Genomic DNA, 17,005 nt, shown 5'->3' with positions numbered 1-17,005 from the left:
GCAGCAAGTGCAAGGGCCCTTCAGCCATCCCATGTGAATGAATGACCTGGTAACACTGCTCTCATTTCCACCTACACAGTAGAATCTGGTAGCAGTACTGTTGGACTAGCCAGGGTTTGGTAGACAGGACAGCAACAAAGGGTACTAGATGGAAACCTGGATGGAATTAAAAATGGAAAATGGAAGAGATTTTGAATTTATAGAAGTATGCATGTATATCCAAGCATCATGTACACTGAGAAAATTGCTGTATCTCCTACTTACCTCATTGTTGGGAGGTCTCTATGCCAGCCCAGATTTCAGACTAACTTGAACATGTTTTCTGGGCTTTGACCATGTCACTGGCTGCAGCCTCCTCAGAGATGCCCATTCTCCACATTTTTTTTTCTTTCAGTTGCTCCAACCTTGGTGCAAAGAGTCTCTTTCTCTACGAAAGAGCTCTGCTGCTCCAAGGCTTCCTTCACTCCAAACATTTAAGAATAATCACGATTCGATGAATGTAAAGCTCTTGACTCCAAGATTGCCACTGGGAAAGTTTAGGTTATCAACAGACAGTGTCCTTTATCACCATTCCTCCTACCCACCGCCCCCCCCACCACCACCAAAAGAAGAACTCAGTGTGTCTTCTTCAACAATGAGGGAACTGGTTCCTTAGTGGGGGGGGAGAACCTACAAAGTACAAATCTTCAGTACTGAAAAATATAACTCTCTGTCGTGTTGTCCAAAGTCAAGCTAAAGATTTCTATTTGATTTAGAAATTAGAAAATTAGAACCTTAGTAAATATTGATTGAACTAAACTGGGAGAACCTTATTTAGAAAACTTGTGATAGATTTACTGCTCTTTGTGTTGAAATCACCCTTGGCAAGTGCCATTCTTAATAAGTATTCCCAATAAAAACAATTTCTTTAGGGATGATTTTGTTAATGAGGTTTACTTTAATACTACAATGTCTTCATTCTTCTCCTGATAGCTCAGTGAGATATAATCTTAATCATTGATTGCCTAAGGAAAGCTCGTCTGTGATGACTTTTTATTTTCATTTTTTTAGAGTTTAATCAAACCTTAAAGACCTCTGTGCTTATTTTAAATCCTGGAATATGAGGCCCTGAGAAATCATATAGAGGTAGGAACAAGGTTTCCGATTCTGAGGCTGGGATTTTTTTTTCATGACAACATTTTCCTTTTCGCAGTTTCCCATTATTGGTTCATATTGTGGAAACATCTTTCCTTTTCTCAAGCAGCAAGAATACAGATAAAATATACCGCAAGAAAAGCTGGAATCCTGTAAGTAACAGGTAGGTTCTTACTGGGTCTGAAGGGTCATAATTTAGCAAAAGTGACAAATTGCCCAGCCCTTAGGTGTGTCTTGGTCACAAATACATATATATAAAGTGTATTCACCGTTTTATATGCAAAATTCAATGGATGATTATAAAAATCTTCACCTCTCCTTCTTTTTTCACTCTCTTTTAAAATAAAAAAGAAGTTTTGATACCTCAGATGGAAAGAGACTTACTTAATGACAACGGGGATATTGAGCAATGTGGCAGTCATTTACAGAGTAAGTAATGTTTTGATTTCATTCTTTTCTTAATCAAGGACAGTGTACTAATATCTTCGAAGCACAATGATTACTCCACCCAAAATCTATTGTGGAAAATAATGTTTGCTAAAATAAAAGCAAACAAAGGTATTTGCATAGTAGTCACACTAACCAAAATCAAGAGACAACTTCATTGAACTCTGCCTGTACACGGTTTGCATAGGTCTCCTTTGGCAGTATACTTAATTGTCTCTTCCTTTTTTTTTTTTTTCATTTTGTCTTGAACAATCTGGGAAGAACTGTTCTATTTCCCTTGATGTTGTTATTTCTTGATCTTAAAGAGGAAGAATTTTCCCTCTATCCACAGTTCTTCTAGCTAGACTAAGAATTTAGATTTACACGAAACAGGATGACAAGAGAAAAAAACCAAAGTTGTATTACGTGCTCACAGAGGCCCAATAATGAAATTGAGACATAAAAAAAATGAACAAGGCAGGCAGTTCTTAGATTTTCTTTATACAAAGAGACAATAAATCTGTGAGGAATTGACCTATTCAAGGAAAAATTAACTTTGGGAGCTTCAGTTAGTAAGAAATTCTCAGCAGAAAATGGGTTAGTATCATAGATTAGTAAAAAAGTAACACTGTTTGTTTATAGTTAGAGCCTTCTTGGCTCTAAATTTCCTATCTCCGGTGATAAGTATATCTCTCCCCTTCTTGGTGCAGGGAGAGTACCTTCCATGGCAGATTTACTTCCTACTTTCAGGGAGTCTCTACTTCTGAGAGTCCTTGCAAAGACTATCTCTTAAGTAATCTTCATTTAAAATAATCAGGGGGTGGTATTATGGACATTGGGGAGGGTATGTGTTTTGGTGAGTGCTTTGAAGTGTGTAAACCTGGTGATTCACAGACCTGTACCCTTGGGGATAAAAATATATGTTTATAAAAAAATAAAAAATTATATTAAAAAAAAAACAATAGGATAAAAAAAAAATAAAATAATCATTTTGCTTAAGTGGAACATTTTGGGTGGCCTGTTCTTGGACCCTACAATCTCTTATTATTCTTTTTTCTCCTTATATTTTAGTCATCTTGAGAGAAAATAGAAGGAAAAAATGGACCAAAAAATTGCCAACACATTCTTTTAAAGAGGGTACCATGTGTCAGACTTCTCTAGAGTCCCCAAATATCAGTGACTTCTGCTCACCTAGAACTTACATGGGATTGGGAAAGGGCAGAACAATAAACAATGGATAGGTGAGCACAATTAATTATTTCACATTGAGAGGGTTAATTTAGTTTGGGTGTTCTGAATAGGCCTCAGTTAGATGGCAATGACTTGAGCCATGCACAGCTCTGGGGACAGAGTTTTCCAGGCAGAGTGCAAGACACTAGGATAGTACTGAACTTAGCCTGTTGGAGAATCAGAAAAAGGGACAGGCAGCTGGGGCAGAGTAAGTGCCTCCTGAGAGGTAGAGACAGGACTCTGAGGAGCCATGGTCAAGAGTCAGTATTTTATTCCAGTTACAGTGGAGAGTCAATGGAAGTCTTTAAGTAAAGCAGTAATTTGATTGGATTTCTTTTTTTTTTTTTTCAGCATAACAGTATCATTATTTTTTCACCACACCCAGTGCTCCATGCAATCCGTGCCCTCTATAATACCCACAACCTGGTACCCTGACCTCCCACTCCCCCGCCACTTCAAACCCCTCAGATTGTTTTTCAGAGTCCATAGTCTCTCATGATTCACCTCCCCTTCCAATTTACCCCAACCCCCTTCTCCCCCTTCTCTCTAACTCCCCATGTCCTCCATGCTTTTTGTTATGCTACACAAATAAGTGAAACCATATGATAATTGACTCTCTCTGTTTGACTTATTTCACTCAGCATAATCTCTTCCAGTCCCGTCCATGTTGCTACAAAAGTTGGGTATTCGTCCTTTCTGATGGAGCATAGTACTCCATAGTGTATAAGGTCCACATCTTCCTTATCCATTCATCCGTTGAAGGGCATCTTGGTTCTTTCCACAGTTTGGCGACCATGGCCATTGCTGCTATAAACATTGGGGTACAGATGGCCCTTTTTTTCACTACTTCTGTACCTTTGGGGTAAATAACCAGGAGTGCAATGGCAGGGCCATAGGGAAGTTCTATTTTTAATTTCTTGAGGAATCTCCACACTGTTCTCCAAAGAGGCTGCACCAACTTGCATTCCCACCAATAGTGGAAGAGGGTTCCCCTTTCTCCACATCCTCTCCAACACATGTAGTTTCCTGTCTTGCTAATTTTGGCCATTCTAACTGGTGTAAGGTGATATCTCAATGTAGTTTTAATTTGAATCTCCCTGATGGCTAGTGATGATGAACATTTTTTCATGTGTCTGATAGCCATTTGTATGTCTTTATTGGAGAAGTGTCTGTCCATATCTTCTGCCCATTTTTTGATATGATTGTCTGTTTTGTGGATGTGTTGAGTTTGAGGAGTTCATTATAGATCCTGGATATCAACCTTTTGTCTGTACTGTCATTTGCAAATTTCTTTTCCCATTCCGTGGGTTGCCTCTTTGTTTTCTTGACTGCTTCCTTTGCTGTGCAGAAGCTTTTGATTTTGATGAAGTCCCAAAAGTTCATTTTCACTTTTGTTTCCTTTGCCTTTGGAGACATATCTTGAAAGAAGTTGCTGTGGCTGATATCGAAGAGATTACTGCCTATGCTCTCCTCTAGGATTCTGATGGATTCCTGTCTCACATGGGGAAATTAGAGAATCGATTCCATTTACTATAGCACCAAGAACCATAAGATACCTGGGAATAAACCTAACCAAAGAGGTAAAGGATCTGTACTCAAGGAACTACAGAACACTCATGAAAGAAATTGAAGAAGACAGAAAAAGATGGAAGATGATTCCATGCTCTTGGATCAAAAGAATAAATATTGTTAAAATGTCTATACTGCCTAGAGCAATCTATACTTTTAATGCTATTCCAATCAAAATTCCACAGGTATTCTTCAAAGAGCTGGAGCAAATAATTCTAAAATTTGTATGGAATCAAAAGAGACCCCGAATCACTAAGGAAATGTTGAAAAACAAAAATAAAACTGGGGGCATCACGTTACCTGATTTCAAGCTTTACTACAAAGCTGTGATCACCAAGACAGCATGGTACTGGCATAAAAACAGACACAAAGACCAGTGGAACAGAGTAGAGAGCCCAGATATGGACCCTCAACTCTATGGTCAAATAATCTTTGACAAAACAGGAAAAAATATACAGTGGAAAAGAGACAGTCTCTTCAATAAATGGTCTGGGAAAACTGGGCAGCTATATGTAGAAGAATGAAACTCGGCCATTCTCTTACACCGTACACAAAGATTGGATTTGTTTTTTAAGTGATTACCCCAATTGTTGTATCCAGGTAAGAGATATTTGGACCCAGGTAGTAGCTGTGAAGATGGAGAAATGCAGACAGGTTTGAGATGCATTTTTTTTTAAGATTTTATTTATTTATTTGATAGACAGAGATAACAAGTAGGCAGAGAGGCAGGCAGAAAGAGAGGAGGAGGAAGCAGGCTCCCTGCTGAGCAGAGAGCACGATGTGGGGCTGATCCCAAGACCCTGAGATCAGGATCTGAAGGCTGAGGCTTAACCCTCTGAGCCACCCAGGTGCCCCGGGATGCATTTTGAATATGAAAGATGGCTTATTGATGGATTAAACAGCAATGTGACAGGGAAAGAAAGAAATCAAGAATAGGTTCTTGGCTTTTGATGTGAGCAACCAAGTAGATAATGGTACCATTTATCAACCTGAGGAAGCCTATGAATGAGCTAGTTTGTGGAAGGAATACCAGAAGCTCTGTTCTGGCCATAGGATCCTGGAGAAATTTTACTTTTTTATTTTCATCATGACTGATGGATTAATTAGATGGGGAAAGTTGGACAAGAAGGAGACATGTGAAGACAGGAGGTGGACACAGAAGTGTGAAGGAGATGGTGCTTCCTGTTGTGGTGGTAGTTGTTGACAGCCACACTAAGCAATCCAGCCTTGGCTATGTCATGTGCTCCTGAGAAGAAGTTCACTCCCTCCTCCTCCCCCATGCCTTTTCCAGACCATCTTTCTGAGGTGCTGAGATGAGGCACTTCCCAAAAAAAGGAAAATAGCAATCAACTATCCATTCTTTGTTTTGCAACCCTCATTTGTCATTGAAACTCTACCATGTTTTTCTTTCTTTTCTTTTTCTTCCTTCCTTTCTTTTCTTTCTTTTTTCAAGATTTTACTTATTTATTTGACAGAGAGAGACACAACAAAAGAGGGAACACAGGAACGGGGAATGGGAGAGGGAGAAGCAGGCTTCCCATCAAACAGGGAGCCCCATTTGGGGCTTGATCCCAGCACTCTGGGATCATGACCTGAGTCAAACGTGGTCATTTAATGACTGAGCCACCCAGGTGCCCCATCTACTACACTTTTCTTCATTTATTTTTCATTCTAGTTTTCACATTAGGACTCCCTAATCTGTGAACTTTTGAATTCACTGAGGTCTAGGAACAAGGAAAAGAAAATACATAATTTTATTGAACAATGGTTCAACGTTTACCTCTTTGATATTTATATTTTAATAAATATAAGTAATTCAAATGATTCATTTAAAGGAATGTTTTTAAACCATAAAGTAACACTGAGAATAGATCTTATCAATGATTCATTGTGTTTCACACATTCAGTTGCCAACTGAGTTTTAGTTTTCAGAAGAATGTTATTTAGAATTACTTAATATTTATATCAATGACCATTGTATTTTTTTAACTTTTTATTTTGAATAGATTAATAAGAATCACAAAGATAATACAGAGGGGTCCACTTACCTTTCTCCTACTAACAACAGTCATTTAAAAAAGTCTAATATATCGTCTTTACTTTAAAGAAGCAAAAATTCTATCATAGGTAATAAAATCTTTGGGGAAGAAAAATATGTATATTTGCATTTTTGTTGCATATATATCCAGAATGGAATTAGTGGGTCACAAGTATGCATACATTAATTGTTCAGTTTTTAGTTTTAAATCTAATACATGTTCATTATGTAACATTTTAAGAATAAAATCGCAAAAAAGGAAAAAAAACCACTTAAACTACCTTTGTTACAAAACTGAGACATAAGTAATACTAAAAAATTTTTATATATAAAAATTTATGTATAAAGTCTTCCTTTGTGTGTGAAGGAATGGTGTTCCCAGAAGAAGGAAAAGCCTATATAGAAGTCAAATGCCACGGAGAAAGTGTCACTTTTAAGAGTTGAGGGAATTTCAGTGTGTCTGGGTCTTAGGGTATAAGCAGGCAGTGTGGGGAAGACTATGGAGAACATAGTAGGGGCTCATTAATGGAGGACCTTATAACTGCCACATTAAATTTGGTTTTTATCCTAAGTAATCAAAAAGCCACCCTAGAATTTTTTTTTATTTTTTTATTTTATATAAACATATATTTTTATCCCCAGGGGTACAGGTCTGTGAATTACCAGGTTTACACACTTCACAGCACTCACCAAAGCACATACCCTCCCCAATGTCCATAATCCCACCCCCTTCACCGGACCCCTCTCCCCCCAGCAACCCTCAGTTTGTTTTGTGAGATTAAGAGTCACTTATGGTTTGTCTCCCTCCCAATTCCAATAGCATGATTAATTTTGTGCTTTAGAAAGATCATTTCTGCCTGCAGTAGGAAGAGTGGACTAAATGGAATAAGACTTAGGCAAGAAAAAAGATATTCTAGTAATCCAGGCCAGGGAATCCAGACAAGCCTGTGGACTGGTGAGATGTCAGGGGAGAAGAAGTCTTAAGTCCTGATAGGATGTGGAGGTGGGGGGTAAGAGATTAGGCTGGCATCAAAAGAAATGAAAATTTGCCATTTGTGATGACCTGGATGGAACTAGAGGGTATTATGCTTAGCAAAATAAGTCAATCAGAGAAAGACGATTATCACGTGATATCCCTGATATGAGGAAGTTGAGAGGCAACATTGAGATAGGGGTTTGGGGGGTAGGAAAGGAATGAATGAAACAAGATGGGATCGGGTGGGAGACAAACCATAAGAGACTCTTAATCTCACAAAACAAAATGAGGGTTGTTGGTGGGAGAGGAATATCAGGAGAGTGGTAGGGTCATGGACATTGGGGAGGGTATGTGCTATGGTGAGAGCTGTGAAGTGTGTAAACCTGGCGATTCACAGACCTGTACCTCTGGGGCTAATAATACACTATATGTTAATTTAAAAAAAGAGATTAGGTTGGGCAAAGACTGCTGGATCCTGCTATCAACAGCATGTTTGTTATTTCCTTCTTAACTTATTATTCTCTTTTGCGCAACTTTATAAACATAGGCTGGGGAAGCATCTTACTGAGCCCTTTATGGAGGAACACAGATGAAAGGCATGGCTTTGTTTTCTTTAGGAGCAGGCAAGTCCGTGGACTCTGACCCATGATGGGGTCAGAGACCATCACACCCACCTCCATATTCCTGGTACCAAGCAAACGTATTTGCTTAAAAAAACATGAGCGTTGCAATGAAGCCAGGCACATATCCAAGCAACTTTAATGCAGGGAACTGTGACTCAATGCCATGGCAGAAACATAAATATTGCTGACAATATTTGTGGGAAACACTCCTTCTGAACACAGACATAGCACACAATTAATCCACCTGATAATAAACAGATAAAATTACAGATTTATATGAAGTAAAATTCTAAGATAACTTTGAGGTCATCTAATCCACATCATTTTTATAAGCAAAATGTATTTTAATCCACTATCTGGGGCTTAGTTTGTTTCTTTCATCTGCTAGAAATTTCATATTTATGTGTTGAATTTGAAAAGCTGCTCTTTGTCAGACCTCTCTGTAAAATGTTCGATTTCATGCATGAATATTGAAAGATTCCATGGGAATTAAAGATGTTCCTACAATATAAGCATTTTGTGTGTATTTGGTAATGATATATAAGAGTGTCTGTAGGGTAACAACACTGAACGATCAATAGAAACTTGACACTTAATGCCAACAGCACCATAATATGATTGTGCATGGTAGCTCTTTGAAAGTTTATATTTACAAGCTGGTATACTTTATTTTTTATAAAAGACCACATCTCTTAAATTATGGATTTCTGTAAAAATAAAAAGAAAAGTGTTGAGGTGATTTCAGATAATCAAATTAGAATTAAAATTTCATTGACATAATTTCAGAGACTCCAATTAGGAATAAAATTTCCCTTTAAAAGAAAATTTATTAGGCAGGAAGGATAATTTAACAGGTATTTCTGTTAATTATTTTAGAATTGGAACCATATTGAGGTGATGTTTTGTAGGAAAACAATGAATGAAATTCATTGTACATTTACCCTGTGCCAACCAGCATCATGGTCTTTGGATGTCTCTGCTTTTTTTTTTTTTTTCTCATCTGTTAAATGAGGGAGTGGAGTTAGATTGGGTGTATAAAACCCTATAGATCCAAACTTTTCCTTATTATAATAAATATTTTATACTATTCCCCACTATCTAAAAATGCAGAAGCAATATAATCTCTTTGTACACATAATTTAGCAGAACTCAATATAATATCCTATCCATACTATAAGGCAGAAATAAAGAAAAATCAATTTATAATTAGATAATGTGTTTTATATGATGTTCTGGCCTAGATACACTAGAAGACATAATGAAGCAGACAGAAGCTTGTACTTACTTAAAATGAGTAAGTTCACATTTGAGAGGAGTAGTTCAGAAACCACTCCATGTAAGAAGTACACAGAGATGAAAGCCCAGGAGTCTGGATGTGGACACTAGAATTAAAAAAAAAAACAATGTTAGGATAAGTAATAACAGAACAGACGGATTTGTAGGTAATAAAAGAGAAAGGGAATGGAGAAAATAAGACAGTAGGACACTTTGACAGTTTTTGCTATGGCTTTGTAAAATGTTTATTTAAGCTTGATGGCATCACTGCTTAATTCCTAAACAGAAAAATGTTGGCAGAATGAGCAAATTGATAGTTTAAATACCATGAGGAGGTAAAGGGAGTAGAATGTGTGAAGAGATTGCTGTTTTTTAAGGCGATCAGGAGACTTTCCTCAAGTGTTGGAAGATCACATAAGGCCCAGGAGGATCCTAAGGGAGTGTGGTTAAAATGTGGATGTGTCTGTAAGAAGACCAGCCCAAGAAGGTTGCAGGAAAACATGGCAGTGGTGGAAGGTGAGGTCAAAGAGGTGCCACAGGAAGCGATCATATAGGGACTTGAAAGCCACCACAAGAACTTTCGACTATTATCTTACTGGGGAACCACTGGAGTTATTGTGCTGAGAAGTAACATGATAAGACTTGCATTTGAACAAAAGCCTTTCTTTCTTACATTCATTCAGAATAAATAGGTTCCAACAAAATAGAGTGTAGGATTACAAGAGAAGTAGGTAAACCAGTTAGACTGAGTAGGAGGCTTTGTCAATACTTCAGGCGAGAGAAGATGGTGGCCTGTGTTTTAGTGGTAGCAGAAGAGGAGCTAAGAAGTGGCTGAATTAGAGATACACCCTTGACTAGTTTGAAGAACAGACCAACTATTTACTGAGCGGGGAAGACTTAAGGAGCAGCAGGCTGTGTGTAGGAGGGAAAGCAGCAGTTTAATTTTGGGAATGCCACATTTGAGATGCATTTTAGGCATTGAAATGGTGAGTGCAAAGAAGCAATTAGATAAAGGAGTATGAAGTTGAGAAAGAAGTCTGGTCTCGGTGATACAAATTTTGGATTCATCAGTGTAAAGATGGTATCTAAAGCAAGGAAACTGCATGAGATCATTAGACAATGAATGCAGAGATGAAAAAGAAGTCAGAAGATGGAGTCCTGAAGTTCACGGACGCTGAGAAGGGTAGCACAGAAGTCGAAGGGGAATCAAGAGAGCGCCATCCTGGAAATCAAATGAAGAAACATGCTTTCAGATCACCTGTGTTCAGGGTTTCTGGTTGATTAAGGCAAGGACTGATTTGGCAAACTGGGATTAGTAACAAGTCTTTCATGTGTTTCGCAAAAAAATTTGTATATAATAGCAAAGATAAAAGTCTTAATTGAGCTCAAAAGAGAAACGAAAGTTAAGACAGCCAAGTGTAGATCCTCTTTCGTAGAATTGTGCCGTTAGGTTGTACGGGAAGAGTAGAGTAATATCCAGAGGAGGAAGAAAGGCCAGGTGAGTTTTGTTTGATACATAATTTGTAAGATGCAAGCTTACAGAATTTATAGATGGGAATAATCTCCTAGGACAGTGTCGCTCCAATAAAACTCTCACTAGATAGAAATGTTCCATCATCTGACTCTGTGCTCTCCTCTATAGTCACCATTCATCACAAGTGGCTATTGAGTACTTGAAATGCGGCTAGTATGACTGAGGAATTGAGTTTCAAATTATATTTAATCGTAGTTAATTTAAATTTCAATAGTCACACGTGTTCATGCTGAATTGGACAGCAGAGTTCTAGAGAGGAAAGTTGGTGAACAAAAGACAAGTCAGTTGCTTCAGTGAGGACCTTCAGTAGTTCAAAGTGGAAGGGCTCTCATACATAGATAGCACAGCTGGCCTTGATAGGGGCGTGGGCAGTTGGTTAGTTGTAATGGAAGGGAAGGCATGTGAGTCCAGATACAGGCACATGGGTAGACGTGGTGGTGGCTTATAGACTTGCTCTACTGATCACTTTTATGTTTTCAGTGAAATGAGAAGCAAGATCACTAGGCTGTATAAGAAGGTGTGGAAGCAATGTTGGAATAGTAAAGAGAGCAGTAAGGCAGGGAATAGTGACACCTAGCTTACCTAAGGTCCTCTTGAGATTAGTGGTCATGGATTTAGAAAGACACCAGTGGGCATCCATATTCAGGGGGCCCTGCAGGGTACTATTGTTTACTACCTGGAGTTAACATTTGGCTGGAAAAATTAATCAAGGGATAAAGGGCAAGAAAGAGATTATAATGATGCTGTGTGGTGTCCAAGCTAGATAAGAAGCAAAATGAGAGCATGAGGTAGTAGAGGACAGTGAAAAGGTGGAAGAATATTGCAGAATATTTTAAGCATGTTAACATATCACTTAAAATGGAGCTACTGAAGATGATATCTTAGGTGTTTCATTCTGTCATCAAAGATCCAATTTTTTTTTTTTTAAGTTTGTCTTGTTAACAGTTTTGGGAAAGTCTTGTATCCTTTTTTATGGGGTTGTTTCAGGATTCAAAATCTGAAGCACCACTCTGGATAAATATGTCCAATGTTTAAAATACTTTTAAAAAATGGCAGATTTCCAGTTTCTACCAAGTTTGTGACACTTCAACATATGCTTCATCTTTTGAAAGTTTTGCACCCTCTACTCAGAACCCCATAGGTCAAATTAATATTGTTAATTATTTTCACATATTACCAAGGAGTATCCACATCTTTTGACAATAAGATCTTGTTTAAATCATTATTTTCAGAAATGAGTTATTTGCTAAGCCTTGAAAGTCTCTGGATTGTACAGAGTTCTCCTCTGTTTTCTCATGCATATCTGGAGTGTAATCCTTTCCTGACTTACTCACATGCAGATAGTGTCCTCTATTTTGCATTGTTTGAGTCTAAAAACATAGGTAGATTAATAGATAAAGCTTTGTGAGATAAGAAGTAGTATAGTACTTAGCTCTGTTGTATGCCTTTTGCATTTAAAATTAGGACTCAAAATCGTAACAAAATCAGTAGCTTAAATTTAAATTCTGGGTTCCCAACCTGCTCTTCTAAGAAGAGTCCATCTTATATCTAAGATCTCTCAAACACTTAATGGTATAAACTCAGGACCCTTTTGTTATTGTCAAGCCTTGTGTAGCAAGTATGAATCTTAGACTACAACCTTAAGTATGTAGGAAAATTCACATCCCTTAAAAAAAAAAAACAGTAAATATATAAATCTGATTGTACTCCTTATTCCCCTAGAGTTTCATGAGATTTAACTTCAGACATAAATGAGGCATCTCAATTTCCACCACCCGTCTCCCAGATACTTCTATGATCCTAGGCAAAAGAAAATATTTGAAGAATGTTCCTCTGATCTTGCAATCCCTGAAAAACCTATTTTCCAAGCCCACATGGTCTGTGTAAGCTAGAGCTGCATGCTTGAAGCACAGAAATCTTTGCCAAGTTGGAAACTCTGGATCTTGTGTCTAACTTTCCTAGATGTAAAATACAACCATTGTCCCAGGGTCCTGTCACCTTTCTGGGGATCTAAGAGATGTTCAGGATTTTCATTCCTAGTGAAAAACTCAGATCTTACTGCCTTTCCTTGTCTTGGATAATGTACCTTCTCTTCATTTCTCTTTCTTTTTAAAAACACTCTCCTGTTTCTTCTCCTCCATCAGGATTGCTAGGATAATCTCAGTTACTTCAGGTTTTTATAAAAAAAGAAGTCTTTAGATCTCTCCTTTAGATTCAATAAATCTAGAGCTCCCTGGGGCAAGAGACTACAAAGGGCACAGGGAGTTAAAACATATAATAATAATCACATAAAGCATCCCACCATACTTGAGAAGGACATCACCATGCTGACTAACCTTGGTCCTGAACTACTTATTATTCAATTACCCATGTGCTGAGGGACAGCAACAAATACAGTACACTTTGGGATCCTAAGATATTGTTGGTCCTCACTCACAATTACTTACCTCATTAGTGTAATATCTTATCTATTAGAGCTTCCCACCAAAATTCACCTCGGTATCCAGATGAACTCTCTCACTTGTGCCTGGAAGAAATAGAAGCAAACTCCTGAGATCTGTTCTTGCATGCCTGCAGGCCATACAATCTACTTTCCTAATGCCCTACTGACCTACAAACATTCCTGAGGTTCTCAGCCTTGCCATACAATCACCTAAGAAACAGCTACCCAAAAGATTCTACCCCAAAGAAGGAGAGATGTTTCTGCTTCACTGAGTTGTGCGTGATCTCAGTATAATGGTGTTTAGAATGAAGACAAAGTGAGCTCTGAGAAAGAAAAACTTCCTGATTCATGGGTCTCACAATGCAAACATAACAAAAGAAAAAAAATTATTTACACTTTGTGAAGAGTACAAACTCCTTGGCTCTTAAGTTTCTTTGACATTACTCATTCTTGAGCTCCATGACCTGCCTTGAAGACAGTCCTGTCACATGCCCTCTGGGTCTTCTTCCTATGGTCTAGGTAAGGAAGAAGGCGCTGGATTCCAAATTTATTGGTTTAATTTCACATCCACTTTCCTATAGAAATTTCCAGAAGTAAGAAGAAACTTCATTGGTTCCATTTTACTCTAGTAAATTTGTTTTCTACTGAGCCTATTCTTTGTTCCTCAATAGAAAACTTATTTCCTGACCTTTTGGGTAAAAGCAGGTTTTTTGCTTTTAGCATACTCATTCATTGTCCTAAGTGGTGTACTCTCTAGGTAGTTCATTTGATTTCCTGGGACTTACTTATTCTTTCTCATTGGGGTAGCTCAGACATTTAGAAAAGTAGCTCAAAGATATCAAACTAGAATGTTAAGTGATATCCTACTCAGCATCTTAAGAAGTTGGTTTATTGGGAAGGGTATATAAACATTGCCATATTTTGTATTTTCTTCTTATTCTTCCTCCTCCTGTTGTTGTTTATTGTTCTTCTTCCTCTTTTTCTCTTCCTCTTCTCCTCCCTCCTCCTCTTCCCCTTCTGCTGCTGCTTCTGCTTTTTCTTCCTTTTCTTCTCCTCTTCCTCCTCCTTCTTTCTTCTCACCACCTTCTTCTTTTTCCTTCTCTTACTCTTTCTCATTTTCTTCTTCTCCATCTTCCCTCCCTCTCCTCTCATTCCCCTTCTTATTCTTCAGTTTATCAGTTTCCCTTAGAGTTCATGGAAATCTACATTTCTATATAGGGCAGTGATAATGGGGAGGGGGGCATCCTTTACTAGAGGAAAGTGTAGGTAAATGGAACTTAGAATTTAGGAAAGTATTACTAGTTTCACAGTTTTAAATTAAATTCTCCAGTCTTGGAGTTTTATTGCCAGAAACAAATGACTTGTGTATGAATATCCTTGACCATTCTTTCAGGTGAGCCAATGTGCCTCTTGGATTCTAGATTATGAATTATACTGACTGGAATTTCTGTTGAGTCCATATGGTGAAACTATTGCTAAGAGACAACGGTACAAAGATGAATGGTTCATGACACCTACAAGTGCATAAACTCATCATGTAGAATGGAAAATAGAAATAATTCAGGAGTGCCTGGGTGGCACAGTTGGTTAAGTGTCTGCCTTCAGCTCAGGTCATGATTTTGGGGTCCTGGGATAGAGCTTTATGTTGAGCTCCCTGCACAATGGGGAGTCTGATTCTTCCTCTCCCTCTGTCCCTATCCTCCCCATCCCATCATGCTCTCTCTCTCTTCTCTCAAATAAATAAATAAAATACTAAAAAAAGAAAAAAAATAATTCAATCAATATTATAAAATAAAATAGTAGTATAAGAAACACTTTAGATTGAATGCTCACAGTAAGTCATGAGGAAATGGAAGCATGTAGAGATTAAACAGCTAGACTGTACAGCAATAGGAGTTAAGTCAGGACTTGAACTTTACACAGCTTGTGAGATAGCTCTTAAGGTTCTGAAGAAACACAAAGAAAGAAGGGCCTGAGGCTAAGGGGGAAATCATGTTTCACCTTAGTCTGGAAGGATGAGTAGTAAACTGTGCATCCCAGAAGAACAAGATGTGTGTAAATACTTCACGTAAAGCAAAGAGGGAGAGAGATGGTCCAATGGCTGAGAACAACATAGAAACTCTTAATATCTTATAGTTCAAATCTCTTCTTTTTCTGGTCCCATTGGTCAATACATGTGTTTCTATCACTCTGTCATAATTAGATAATTGACCAATAAACAGAATTGAAAAAAAACCCCACAAAAATAGACGCCTGTGTGAACAGTTAATATGAAAGATATGGCATGCAATGGAGAAAGGTGCTGGGCCAATTGAGTATTTGTGCAGAAGGTGATTACATTGACTCTGTAGTGGATGCCAGCATGCTTGCTCAGATATCCTTTTCAGGGTAGTAGTACTAATTCTCGCTGACAACTCATAGCAGAATCCTTCCTCAGGAATTTCCCTTGGCTTAAGAAAACTGCCTTGCTCAAGGCTGTACCTCTTTGCTAAGAGAAGCACATTTTCAAAGACTGGTGAGTGTGGGGGTACAAATCTATCAATTTGAGGCATTTGGGAAGATTATCCCAGATCAAAAGCTCCCCATGAAATCTGCTGAGGCCTCTGCTGTATCTGGTTCCCCATTCAGATTTAAGTTCAAGTTCTCCCTCTGTCCAATTCTGCTTCCTTCATGTTCTTCTGGGTGTTGTTCCTAAGAGCTTTCTCTGAGAAACCACAAGTGAGCAAATCACCAGCTCGAAGACTGTTTCTCAGGGAAGACCACCTATGATAGACTCATAACCCATGCCTACTGCAAAAATCAATTCCAGGTAAGTCTAAATGAAGGTACAGAGAGATGAAGTAATAGACACAAGGTTACGTATCTGAGAAGGGATAGGACTGGGATTTAAACCCAGGTAGTCTGGCTCTGGCATCCCCACTCTTAACCACTAATGGCAAAGAAAATAAACCAACTATAGCTGCATGGAACGTCATGGCTAAATTACACAAAGCTGTCAGGCACCAGAAATGTAAACAGAATGATTTTATTTATATAAAGTATTAAACTGGGCAAAATAGCTGTATTACCTAGGAATACAGGCATAAAGAAAGGTAAGAGAATAATTGTTGAGAAAACCAGAAAGTGGTTATGTGAGGTGAGAGAGCAAAGGAAGAGGCTGGAATTGAGAAGAATGTTCTGGGGCTGATATTAATGCACTATTTCTTGATCTGGGTGGTGGTCACACACATACTTACAACAATGTCTTAAACTATGGTAATAATGTTATAAACTATACATGTTCTTATTCACTTATTCTATGAATATGACAATTCTCTCTCTCTCTCTCTCTTTTTAAGTAAGAGGAAATACAGAAAGCCATTGTGGCGAGGAGTTGACAGCGGGGGAGAGCCCTGTGAAAGAGATAACAAGAGTCAGGGTCACAGAATTCTGTGTATATTGTTAACGTGCTTTTCAGTAATTAACCATGACATTTTATAAAAACCTTTCTAAGTTGTCTGCTTCTAAGCCAGGAACTCTGGAGTCCTGGTGGTCTAGAGAGGTGTTGCTTCTGATCTCTTCTGCTATGGAGCCATGGAAAGCTCAACAACCCAGCTCCCTCTGGAGCTTTGAGGCCCATGATTTAATCTGCCTGGACACCTTTCTCTCCTGCTTACATTTAGCACCTCAGAATCAACGTGTCTGAAACAGAAGTCATCACTAGCAGGATGAGCTTCTAAAATTCTTTGCCACCCTCTCCTAGCACTGGGTTCATATT

The 17,005-nt window shown here is 38.2% G+C and overlaps 1 long non-coding RNA gene across 1 annotated transcript; it reads right to left on the bottom strand.

Annotated features, from left to right (window-relative positions):
- Nucleotides 1–8,803: 8,803 nt before the first annotated feature.
- LOC309862796 lies at nucleotides 8,804–13,543 on the bottom strand. Its single transcript, XR_014310711.1, has 4 exons — nucleotides 13,417–13,543; nucleotides 13,253–13,332; nucleotides 9,282–9,378; nucleotides 8,804–8,996 (listed from the first exon to the last, which is right to left on the bottom strand). It is a non-coding gene; the product is annotated as an uncharacterized lncRNA (long non-coding RNA).
- Nucleotides 13,544–17,005: the final 3,462 nt, after the last annotated feature.

Source organism: Mustela nivalis (genome assembly GCF_964662115.1).
Source record: "Mustela nivalis genome assembly, chromosome: 4".
Classification (NCBI taxonomy): domain Eukaryota; kingdom Metazoa; phylum Chordata; class Mammalia; order Carnivora; family Mustelidae; genus Mustela; species Mustela nivalis.
This window is presented reverse-complemented; position numbering and strand designations above follow the sequence as displayed.